Here is a 12,557-nt window from a genome sequence, read left to right on the forward strand (position 1 = left end):
TGGTGTCCTCGTGGTCCAGGAAGGGTGAGCGAAGGAGCTTGCCTCGCCGCGCTAGAAGCGCTTTGGGGACCCCGTAGTCCAGGCGACGACTGCACCAGTGTATCGCTGACGGGCCAGGATGCCGAGCTGTTTATCCCCTTCAACTCTGCCGACCAGAGGAAAGAAGCAACGGAAATGCCGCGGAAGTGCCCCGACCAGAGAGGGGAGCGCAGGCGGCCGCCGGACTCTCGCCCCTTACCTGGACCCTTCCCCTGGAACACTGTCTGACCTGCACTTCCCTGCAGCACAACGAGGACACCAGTTCCCCGTTTATTTGGACACTTTCCCCTGGACACTTTATTTTGTACCTTTTTCTTTTAATAAAAGCCTCCGAGGCCTGACGCCACGCCCACTGTGTCTGTCGTTGGCTCCTCCCATCACAATAGGTAGCAATCATTGTTTTTACAGTCCTGACAGAGCCGGAGGATGGAGGGATGAGGCGGCCGAAGAGAGGACAGATGGTCGGACGACAGACCAAGGCGGAGCCGAGGGACGATGGAGCCTGGCAGAGCTGATTGACCACAGTGAGAGGAGGGAGCTAGGAGCCAAGTGGGAACCGACGGGTCTACGGGCCGGGTGGAGTCCAGGACATGAAAGCCGGACGATGAGGTAAGGGGATCCTCCACCCTTGACGTCGATGGTGACCGGCAGACCCGTGCAAGCACTAGATGGTGAGCGCAGGGGCTGCTGGGAACCATCGATGGAAAAATGGTAAGGGTGGGAAAACTTTGTGTGCGGTCACTGGAGGAGGCACGGGCACTGGAGGGAGTGCTTGAGGTGCGGGCACTGGGGGAGCGCCAAGAACAGTCTCTGGTGGGCGCCTGGGGAATAGTCTCTGGTTCCGCATCGTGGTGAAGTGGTGGGCTAGGCTCTGGATCTGGAGTGGGGCTGGTGTTGTTGTCCATGGGTTAAAAGAGTCATCAACGAATTGCATGCTTATTTATATAATTAAAAACCATTGTGTGCGTGGGGATTCACTGTGTGTGTGTGTGTGTGTGTGTGTGTGTGTGTGTGTGTGTGTGTGAGAATCATTTTTGTTGGTACATTTCATTTGTGGTATGAACATCATTGCTCCCAGAATAATGTAAAACATTTTTTTGTCAACTAAGACAATATATGATTATTCTTATAAAGTATGTTATACATGTACTAAAATGTTATTTTATTACCCCTGCATTAAAAGAAAATATTTTTTTTTATAATTTCAGCGTACTCACATTTTGAATACTTTTTTGATGGGCAGGTATACAGTGTTTACAGTACCCGTGAACATAAAAGCTTTTAAAATAACAAATTTTAATACATTATGTTGATGTTTAAATGATAAAAATATAAAAGTAAATAAAATGTAAGAATTTTACTGTCATGGGTAGGTTTAGGGGATGATACAGTAGACAATTCACATAAATATTAAAGATATTCAATATAATGTGAAAACTTTAATTTTCTGTCATTTAAATCCACCACAGTGTGCAGATCGGGTAAACTGGCAGGCTCTGGTGTGGAGGTGGTCTGGGACGGGTCATTGATGATCTCAGATCATGCTGCAAGCCCCACGAGATCAGTCCTGAGCTGCGAGGCTCACCTTTGAAAACCCCCTCCTCAAAGAGGGCTCTCCCGGAGCAATCAGAGCCCTCAAGGGCTGCACTCTCAGGCAAGCCACACTGTGGGTAAGGTTTACTGGTTTAACTAGAATCAGAATACGTTCGCTCCCTGTGATAAAGCTTTCATGGAACATTTCAAAGAACAGAAGTCCAGCTGGCTTCAGACTTCAATTAAAGAAAACGAATGAAATCACATGTGGGTGTGGGTGAGGCTTTCATGGATCAGGTCCAGATAGAGTGCTATAAAGAACAGAAAAATCCAGCTGCTTCAGAGTTCAGTCGAAGACATTACCAGACGACTAAATTTCTTAACACACCATAGAGTGCACAGAAACTACAGGTGAGACATGACTTAAAATGACACAGGTAGTGTAATGATAGCATTAATAGATTTAAATGTCAGCAATGTTGGGCTATTTAAAGATTTCTCCATGACGTTTTGTCTAATCTGATTAGAGTCACTGCATTCAAGTTAAACCAAAGAGTTATGTCTTCATCTGTTTTTATTGGACTTTTAAACAGGATTTGATTGCATTGGGCACAGTTTTGTGAACATTTTGTTGAACGCTTTTTAAAATAATTATTTAATTATTTAATAATTATATAATTATTCTTTCTATATTTCTTAGACTGTACATCATTTTTTAACAGTAATTTAAGAATGATAAAATTCCTCATTAAGGTTTATGAATTAAGAAATATTCTCATTGTTCTTGCTGTGTTTCTTCTACTACAGACATGACATCACAAACCATTGAACTGGCAGCCCTAGGAAGACCTCTGTATCCTGGTATGCTGTATGACTGCCATAAGGATTCCTTCATTCAGGTACTTCTATCTTAAAGGATCATGAAACCTCGTTCACACCTCAGATCTGAAATACACAGTGTAGGGGGACTTTGTTCAGACTTTTCAGAAAGTGTGTTATATAAACAAAAAGTTTGTTCATTGTTCATGATCAGATGTACCTCTGTATCAGTGTACTTATTCACACTATTTCATTTGAAGAAGACATGATACGTGTGCATCACGTCATTCTATTCCAAGGTTTGTCCGCTTGCCAGATCTCGTATGTAATGCATCCTTCTCATACAAATTTTAACTAATTTGTTCTTTCAACTTGGCAACTTTACAACTCAGCTGTTTTATCTGCAGGTGAAATGATAGTATGCCCAGTCTAAAATAAAATTTGCTAATTTTTTTTTCATTATTTTGTTGTCAGAGTGCACAAGAATGTTTCATTTACATGTTAAATTGTCCAAAAAATATATTTTGGGTTAAGTTCCGAATTAAGTCACCTTTTTGACCTCTTGTGCATTTGCAGGTATGCTTCACGCATGCTCCACATGTTGTTACATATTAAATGTGGTTATGGTTATGTTTGCAAAGTTGAGAGTCTGAAAGTGCTCAGACCGGGTCCTGCAGGGGGACTTCATCGCTCACATTGGTGATACTAACGACACTTGGAGGGGCGTGATTGGGAGGAACATAGTTCATACATAAACATAGTTTGGGAGAAGCACACACTATAATTAAAAAGGCTGGCTTCTCGTTTCCTGATTATGCCATTATTCAACTAAAGCAAAGAGAAGCCTTCTATAAATTCATACAAGCTTCTTTTATACAAGATCCTCTTTTGTATCACTGCATGTCTAACTAGGACCAGTCTCCCCAAGACCATGAACTTGAGTATGCAGATCCAAGGCATATAAGATCACATTTGCCTACACCTTCCAGACGTCTGCAAGTTTCCCTGGCTTCTTCTCATAATTCAGCCTTTCATTAGTTTCAAACATGAAAAAAAAAAAAAAATTCTGGCTTTGTGTCAATCACTCATGAACGCGAGCATTCCATTCTCACGCGCTGCGCTAATGAGGCCGGGCTCCTCTCGCTGTACTCCGCTTACCAAGCAGGCACAGCTTCACCAAATATTCCTGCTCCAGCCAAAAGGAAGAAAAAAACTAAAAAGTAAGACCGGATGTTTACAGACGATTTCAAAGGCCTGTTTCACGATTCTAGTTCTAAAAAGAATCTCAAATCAGTCCTGCCTATTCCGGAATCTCATCAGAAAATTTTTGTACACATTCTTTCAGAATAGGCAGCCACTACTGCAGCAGAGAAGGGTCTCTCCCCTCTTCTCTCTTCAAACACTGGTCTTCCAAAGCATACAACCTATATTTGTTCAGACCAATCTCTTATTAAAAGCCCTGCAGATCTCTCCGTCTCTGTCTCCTTCACCAGCTGCTCGCTTGCTGTTAGTCGGCCCCAAGGAGTCGATGGCCATTCCTCCTCCATGGCTCCTCCTTCATCAGTTCCACCGTGGGCCGTCATGGCTGTGCTCTGGATCCTACAGATCTGCTACAGACTCCTCCTGTCTCTTCCTGGCTTCTCAATCCATCTGTTCCTCACTTCACTTGGTTTGCCAACCCCTACTGAGGGCCCATCCTCCCTGGAACCTCTTCCCAAGTTCCTGTTTTTCCTGTTTTCTAAGTTTTGTTTTTCGGTGTGAGGGACACATATTTGGACTCTTTGTTGTAGTTTTTTCTTGTCCCATGTGCTCTTTGTGCCCTGCTTTCTGTCAATCGTCTCATTGTGTTCTAGGTGTGCCTTGTTAATTTAGTAATTTACTTTGTCATAAGTTCCTGTTTGTTTCAGTTCAGATCAATCAATCAATCATTTTATTTATATAGTGCTTTTAACAACACAGATTGCATCAAAGCACTGTACAGTATATTGTAGAAGAGTACAATGACAGGGATGTATAATGACGTGAGTGACCAATTTCTTATTAAATGCAGAGACAGTCTCTGTAATCAATTCAACGTTAAATCACTAGAAGTTAAGTGTCCCCAACCAAGCAAGCCAGAGGCGACAGCGGCAAGGAAACAAAACCCATGCATACAGAATGGAAAAAAAAAAACTTGGGAGAAACCAGACTCAGTTGGGGTCAGTTCTTCTCTGGCCGGACGCCCAGCACTTAACTTCCAGTTCAATTTTAAAAGCGCAGCTGTGTCAGATAGTGTAAATGACTTAGTGTGTGTGTGTGTGTGTGTGCATCAGGATCTGGTGATCTGTTGACGGGCGATCTAGGTTTTCTGGTCTCTGATGAACATAATCTCTATGTGCTGATCCACCCATCTAGTCTGGATACAAACTGTGAAAACAGATTGAGAAAGAGACAGGACTAATCTTTTTACGATGTCACAAGTACATCGTATTGTAGGAGTAAGTGTTCCCGGGTTCCAGCAAATCTAAGTAATGCAGCCTAAAATCCTTTAACAGATTTGAATAATAAAAAGTGTGTTGTGTGTTATGTGTGAGGCTAAGTTAAAAAGATGTGTCTTTAATCTAGATTTAAACTGGCAGAGTGTGTCTGCTTCCTGAACAGAGTTAGGGAGATTGTTCCAGAGTTTAGGTGCTAGATAGGAAAAGGATCTGCCGATCATCCGGTCTGAAATCTTTAATGTGTTTGGAAGTGTGCCTACCTTGCCTGTCTGTATTATTAGTTGTCCTTGTTTAGAAGATTAAAAGCTGTTAAAAGTAATATCCTCGTTGAGGACTCTTCCTGAACCACACTGTCACAACAACATTTTGATATTTCATTCACTCCAAGTTGTAGTCAATAAGCTTAGCTTTTTTTTTTTCAAGTACAGACACAACATCTCTTATACAAACATTACTATAATATTTCTTACTGAAATAATGATTACACTAATGCATAGAGGTAAAAATGTGTAATGCATCGATTAAGATGTCATAACTTCCAATAAGCAAATCAAGCATATATAAGGTATAGCAAGTGTATTTATGGCATAGCAGAGATGATTTATTGAGAAGTTCAGTTTGTTGTCTGTTAGAATAATTAAAGTCACAAGCAGATGGGAAGCAGAATCATGTGTAACGGGGTGAAGAATCACACGAAGAAGAAGAGCTCAAAATAAAGGCCCTGGAGGGTGGATTTATTTTAGTGATAACACAAGGAAGTGCAGAAGGGTGAAGGCTCTGTGCTTCGGTGATTTAAGGTGCTCTTTATCCCAGTCTCCGTTGGTGCTGGGTCCATGGAGTGCTCTGGTGCAGAGGAGTCGGTCACACGCTGCTGTCCAAGAGGGAAAAAGAGAGAAATAACGTTAGTCCGCTTGACATGGAGTCGTAGCTCAACCCGTTGTCCTCTTCCACGTGGGGCTTCTTAAAGCCTAACTTGATGATTTGCAGGTGTGACCGATCTCTGGTGATTAGTGCAGCCAGTTGATCGCTGATTCCCTCTTGGGAGACGCGAGTCACACATGAAACACGCTTGTATGGCACAAGCCGATCTGGGCAAGCCCCTGATTGCAATGTTTAATGTTTAACTCTTTACGCTTCCCGTGTATTCAAAGATGGGCATTGACTTTGGGGGTGTATTGTGTATTAAGTTGGCGGTGAGCATAAAATTGCTGGTTGGTTGATCCAGCTGCCGCTGCTTGTAAAAGGAGTAGGGACCCCAGAGGAGCAAGAGTGAGTGCTGCTGCTGGATGAAAATTATGTGTGTCTCCCTTTGATAAAGGCCGATCCTGTTTTGGTACACGACAAGAGTATGTGCTTAGAGAATTGCCCAAGAGTTTGTAGGATCCTACCTTTGGGAACATATCTTAATAAACAGGACAAACTCAGTGTCCAGGAGGCTGTGTATTGTGATGTGTGCATGGTGATTCACCCTCAAGGACGTGCAGCCATTCTTAGACAGTTACTTAGTGGCCACCTTCCAGGCATAACCAGAATGAAGGAGTTTAGCAGAGAGCCCAAGATTGATCTGGTGGCATCTCAGATAGATGCTGCTCTGGAAGTAATGGTAAAAGCATGTGCCAGCTTCAGGAGAACAGGAAGAGACCTCTTCTTGTGCACCTTTGAACCCTTGGGAGATTCCAAAGCTACCATGGAGAATAATTCATTGATTAAAGCACGTCCGTGGTTAAGGATAATATACCCAAAAGAGCAGTGCAAACATTCAAAGTCTTATCAAAAAGAACACAGGCAATAAATAAAAATATATAGGATCAAAGTTTTTCACAATGACAGCTGTCATTGTACAAGACAGTGATTATTTTGTTTGTCCAAATTACCAGCAGTAACTAAGGTGGAGGTATAGTACCGATAGGACACCTTTTAAACTAGCAATTCTAATTTTATGCAGACTTTAAGTTAGGTAATGTAAGATTCCATGAGAGACAGCTATGCTTTTCCGTAACCAGACAGGTATGTCATACTACACTACCTACCTACATTTTATCCCCAAATGGAAAACAGTCGATGGGGCCTCCTAGAGCACAGTAATCAGTTACTAGTTATATAACTGTATCTTATCTAATCATCTGTTCAGCATTACATGTTTGTTAATAAAAATGCAATTTATTATAAAGTGTTTCTACTTATATAAAGTACTTATCTAACCAATTTAAGTAAGCTCACAAGTTTTCACTGTGTCCATTGTATGTATGTAACTTAAAACTCTTCTCATTTCAGGTGTTACTTTGTGGGATAAGAAATCACTGAGGAAGATCTGGACAGTCGGGCCACAGCTGATGACAGATTTGAAGTTCAGTAGCTCTGACTCTCTATCTAGTGTAAGTCCAATCTCTCAATGTAAGTGCTTCCCTGAAGGCAAGCTTTTTGGGGGCTGGTGGAGGTGGAGGATCTGCCAAGTTCCTGAATGACACCAAATCTTCAAATCAGCAGTCCAGAGTAACAATGCATTACAGCGAAAAACATCAAGATTCGATCAACTCACTATGACTCAGCTGGGAAAGATCATCTACGCTCAGGTATTCGACCAGAAAACTGCAACTCATGTAGTCACGGCTGTATGGGTACCGGAGCTCATGCCTTCATGGTGTTTGAACGCTCATTTGCAGAAAATGAAAACAAGCAGGACATTGAGGGAGAACTGAATGTCATGGTGTAAAGTAGATCCCTGGATTTTGCATTGAGGGAAAAGGAGCTTTAAAAATGACAGAGGAGGATAATAAAAGGCTGAGACTATCACCTGCATATTTCATGGTGATGTCCATCTGGAGCAGACTCCACAACGTACTCTAGAGGCCGTAGAGGTGTACAAGAACTCCCAATCTGTTGAAGAAAACTCCACAGAATGCAGTGCCAATAAAAGTCTGGCTCTATCCTCTTTGTCTGCTGGATACAAAAGCAGCTCAGTTGGAGAGAGAAATCAGCACACGCTTGATTTCCAACACTGGGAAGATATGATGGAGGGGCTGAGAGAGGTAGAGAGGAAATGCAATGACCTGTCCAGAAGAACAGAGGTGAATGTTTTCAGTAGCGTCAAAAAAGGCTGTGCTCATTTCAGGATTCATTTAGCACTTACAGGATGATGCTCCAGAAAGCACTGGCAGATACTTGCCTGCCATTCGTGAAGGAAGTGTGCCGGAACAATCTCTGTAGTAGACATTCTGATGATACACAGCAGCTCCTCTTTCAATGCTGGACTTCCTATTTAACCAATGGTTATCTGATGCAAAGTCTGAATTTTACTTATTGAATAATCCCAGCAAGACGCTGAAGGAGATTAACACTGAAGATTCAGACAGGCTCAATGGCATCCTTCTTGATCCTGATACTAAAGCCGTAGTGTGCTTGACCTTCACATCTCTGAAATATAAAGACCCATATCTTTCAACCCTGGCAGAGTTTGTGAACTCTGAGAAGTTTATAAAGCTAGATGAAAAAATAAACCAGCCTTCTGTGACATCTGATGTCAGAAAGTGGTTCCAAGATCCTGATGTCAATTTGCAAAGATGAGAGAACTTATCAGTCTTCAAGAAATTTTTCAGAGGCCAATAAAATGAGAAGAACATCAAATTCGTTATTTCTGCCATCTCCAATCCTTCCATTCCAGGCTCCTCTCATCTATTTGCTTAGAAAATGGGAAGGTGGTGACACAAAGTTCTGAGCCCGTACGTGGTCAACTTCCACCACACAATAGTAAAGAATGTCCTCGCACAAACCGCTTTGCTGAAACTGCAGAAGTCCTCAACTGGAGAAACAATGAAATACAGTGGAGTACCAGCAGGTAAAAGTGAGGTTCTGATGCTGAAGAGCAGTGGCTTTTCATAGAACACAGCTGATGAGACTTCTCACTGACTGAATTGGCACCTGGAAGCAGTACTTGATCCGCTACAGGATAGTGGGTAAAGTATGAGGAGTGAGTGAAGCCAGTGATACTGTCAGCCCTACACTCTCTTCAAGTAAAGTGTCATCTGAACATTTTAATAACACTGAACATTTACTATATCGTCAAACAATCATTCTTGTTCAATCATCACACTTTGTTGTTTGGACCTCGGTTGACCTGCCATGCATCCATGCATGTCTTTTTTTTTTTTTTTTTTTAACCCAAGCAGGTGCAGCTAAATTAATGCTCATTTCTGGTGTTACTGATCCACTACATGAAAAACGTGTCACAAGGAGATGTAATTTAGTCTTGCGATATTTCAACTATCTTCTTGTAATATGTCAAATGTTTTGACTTTATTCTTATGGTATTACGACTCTATTCTTGTAATGTTGCAACTTTACTCTAAATAAACTTTGATTTTTTTCCATTTTTAACATGGCACCAAAGTCTTACTATATTGCTTCATTATAAATAACTTCATTATAAATAATGAGCATACAGGGTTGTAGATTTGCCCATCAGTTAAGGTATGAAATGACCTAAAAAGTGATTAAAGCTGCAAAACTAAAATACATGTACTAAAATATTCTGTGATTCGAGATCACAAATTAAAGGCAGAGCTCATATGTATTTTTTCATATGCTATTTAATGCACAACTAAATGTGAACATGGTACTAGAAAATATGCACAAAATTTGTAAAGTACAAAAATTAATCCAAAAACCATATATAAATGTATAAAATACCTTGCTTGACATTCTGGTCAGCTATGTGCTATCAGCACTTTTCATATTCTTGCACACTGCTATAAAAACATCCTGGCTCTACCACTGCTGTGAGATAGCAGTAATCGTCTTCACTTTGTTGTATTTTTAAAAGGCAGGTAGGTGATTTAGTTCAAAAAACCTTTTTATTATGTTGGTTGAAAATCTCTTCACATCACGATAGCTGTAATGAGGAGACAGACACGGAAGTAGAATCCATGTGCACACGTTTATTAAACACTAGAGCAGCAAACAGAAACGATGAGGCAGGCAAAGTGTAGGCAACACAAAGGCAGTCCGAGAAGCAAGCTCAGGGATTATGCAAAAGGAATAGTCGTGAAACAGGCACAGAGTCTATCACTGAGTACAATCAGGCAAACAAAGTAGAAGGGCAGGCACTGAAACGGTACACACTGAAACAGGCAGAAATCATACACGTTTCAAACAGAGAGACAATCGATAATGACCAGTATGGTGGTGGAAGATTGTTGGATGGGGGAAGATCTGAGACAAAATCAATGAATAAATGGGACCATGGTCGCTGGGAATGGGTTGAGAAGACAAAAAGGTATTTCCTTGGATGTTTTCGATTGAACACAATTTTGGCAGGACTTGAGATAATTAGTGAATTAGTCAATTCAGACCACCAGGAACATGTTGTGAATGAGACTTGTGGTTCGTGGGATACCCTGGGTGTCCGGTGTTCAGAGATGCGTGAACCCACAGCATTAGTTGTTGTCATGTAGTGTGGATGAACCTCATATTGCTTGTCTGGTGGACATTGGTTGGAGTGGTGCTTCCTGTTGTTGGGCTCTCTACAGCTCTCTCTATCCCATGATACAGGGGCTAGAATTACAGATGGTGGAAGAATTGGTTCAGGTCAGTGTCTTCAAAATGGTTATCATACTGTCGGGAGAGCGTCAGCATTGCTATTCTTGCTTCGGATCGATATGTGATTGTGAACAGGAAACTTGTGAAGAGTGACCAGCGGAGCTTGGCACTCTTGATATATTCCCAGGTTTTGCGTGGTCGATGATCACTTGCAAACAGTGCACCACTCTTCTATAGCTCCCTTCATTTACAAGAGCTCCTTGTTGCCGAGCATCATAACTCCTCTCAAAAAGTGATTGTGCAGGAGAAAAGGCGCAGGGTGGAGTTTGCCTGTCTGGATCGATCTTTGTGAGAGGATGGCCCTGATTCCTCTATCTGAGGCATCGACTTCAACAATGAAGGGTTGGTCAGGATCTGGATTGCTCAGGATTGGTGCAAGGTGAATCATTCCTTGAGGTGAGCAGAGAGCCAGGTCTGCTTCTTGAGTCCATTTCAACTCTCTTGATTTTCCTTTAACAGAGAGGAAAGCAACCAGACTAAAGATATGGATTAACTCTCTGTAGGTTCTGTAGGTTGGTGAAGCCCAGGAATCTTTATGTAATTCCTTTACAGTTGAAGGGTTGGGACCACACAGTTGCAGCTTTTGACTTTGAGTTCATCCATTTTCACTCCTTGATGGCTAATGTGGTTACCCAGAAATCAAGTTTCCCTCCATGGAATTCATATATCTCTGGTTCTTAGAAAGCAGACATGAAGAACGATATTCAGCTTGATCTTGGAATAGATGAGAAAATATCGTCCAATGTAAGCAATGATAAAGTGGGTAATTATGTCCTTGAATATTTCATTAATGAGGACTGGAACACAGCAAGTCCATTTGCAAGTCCATACAGCATTACCTGAGTACTCATAGTGCCCCTGGTAGTGAGAAAAGCAGTCTTCCATTCATCACCCTCCTTGATGCAGATCAAGTTGCAGGAAGCGCTTCTCAGGTCAAGTTTGAGTGTAAATGGTGGCTTCTCTAAGCTGTTCAGTGCAGATGGATCTAGAGGCAGGGGGATGCAGAAATCTATTACATTGTTTGAGACCTCTCTGTAGTCAATGCCGCGTGAGTCTTAGGCCACAGTCCTTCTTTTCTACATAAAAGCCAGCCAGTGGTAGTGTGAAGTTGAGGCGGATTACTTTCTGCTTTTGTGGAGGCATGGCATTAGGGAGAAGGTCAATGGCACAGTCTCCATGTCAGTGTAATTAGTAAGGTGGTAGCATGGGTTTTACTGAAAACTTCCAGAGATCATGATAGGATGCCGAAACATCCACTTTATTCTTAGTGTTAGGGCTTTGATGCTCGTGGTGAGACATGTGACAGGTTTTTGAGAATGCATTGGGCATGACAGAATGGGGACCAGTTAAAGAAGTTCCACATGGTGCCAGGACATGTTAGTATCATGAGCTGAGAGCCATAGGACTCTGAGAATCACGTTTTTGGGTGAGTTTACTACACATATAGAGAAATGGATTTTGATGATGAACAGGCCATACTTGCATAGTAAGAGTCAGTGTGGTTTTGATCCTCGATTCCTTTTCAATAAAACTCATTTATGGCTTTAATCTTGAATGGTTAGTTTTACAAGGTTGAGTGGGGATGTTGAATTTAGATATCAGGCTCCGATCAATGATAGACTCCAGAAAATGACTATCAACATCATTGCAGTTAGATGAATGGAGAGTCAATTAATTTTAACTGTGATGGGGGCAATGTAGATTGCAGTTAGAAAGCAGAGAAACATGGTGAATCTTTACCTGGTTGTTGTTGGCTTTTATGGCATCTGTAACTCTGATGACCTGCAGTACTACAATAAAAGCACAGGTTATTCAGGCGGCATCTCGTTCTTTCTTCTTGGGTGAGTCGAGGAGAAGCTGAGTTGCATAGGTTCATATCCTCTTGCTTGCCTGGTTACAGATGCTATTAGTTTAGGATGAATTGTCTTCAAAGCAATCTTAATCTTGGGTGCCTGTGCCATAAGGTTGTCAGTTAGACTTTGGAAAAACACTGCCTGCCTTTTAAGCCCAAATCATTCCCACCCACTTTTGAGCTTTTGTTAAGCAATCTGGTTGTAAAGGCCAGATGCTCAGTACCTCTTTCCAGATGGCAGG

General features: G+C 41.8%; 1 pseudogene; it reads left to right on the forward strand.

The window, feature by feature from the left end:
• Positions 1-1,902: 1,902 nt before the first annotated feature.
• LOC122331669 lies at positions 1,903-8,432 on the forward strand (annotated as a pseudogene).
• Positions 8,433-12,557: the final 4,125 nt, after the last annotated feature.

The sequence above is a fragment of the Puntigrus tetrazona genome, unplaced genomic scaffold, assembly GCF_018831695.1.
Source record: "Puntigrus tetrazona isolate hp1 unplaced genomic scaffold, ASM1883169v1 S000000001, whole genome shotgun sequence".
In the NCBI taxonomy this organism is placed as follows: Eukaryota; Metazoa; Chordata; class Actinopteri; order Cypriniformes; family Cyprinidae; genus Puntigrus; species Puntigrus tetrazona.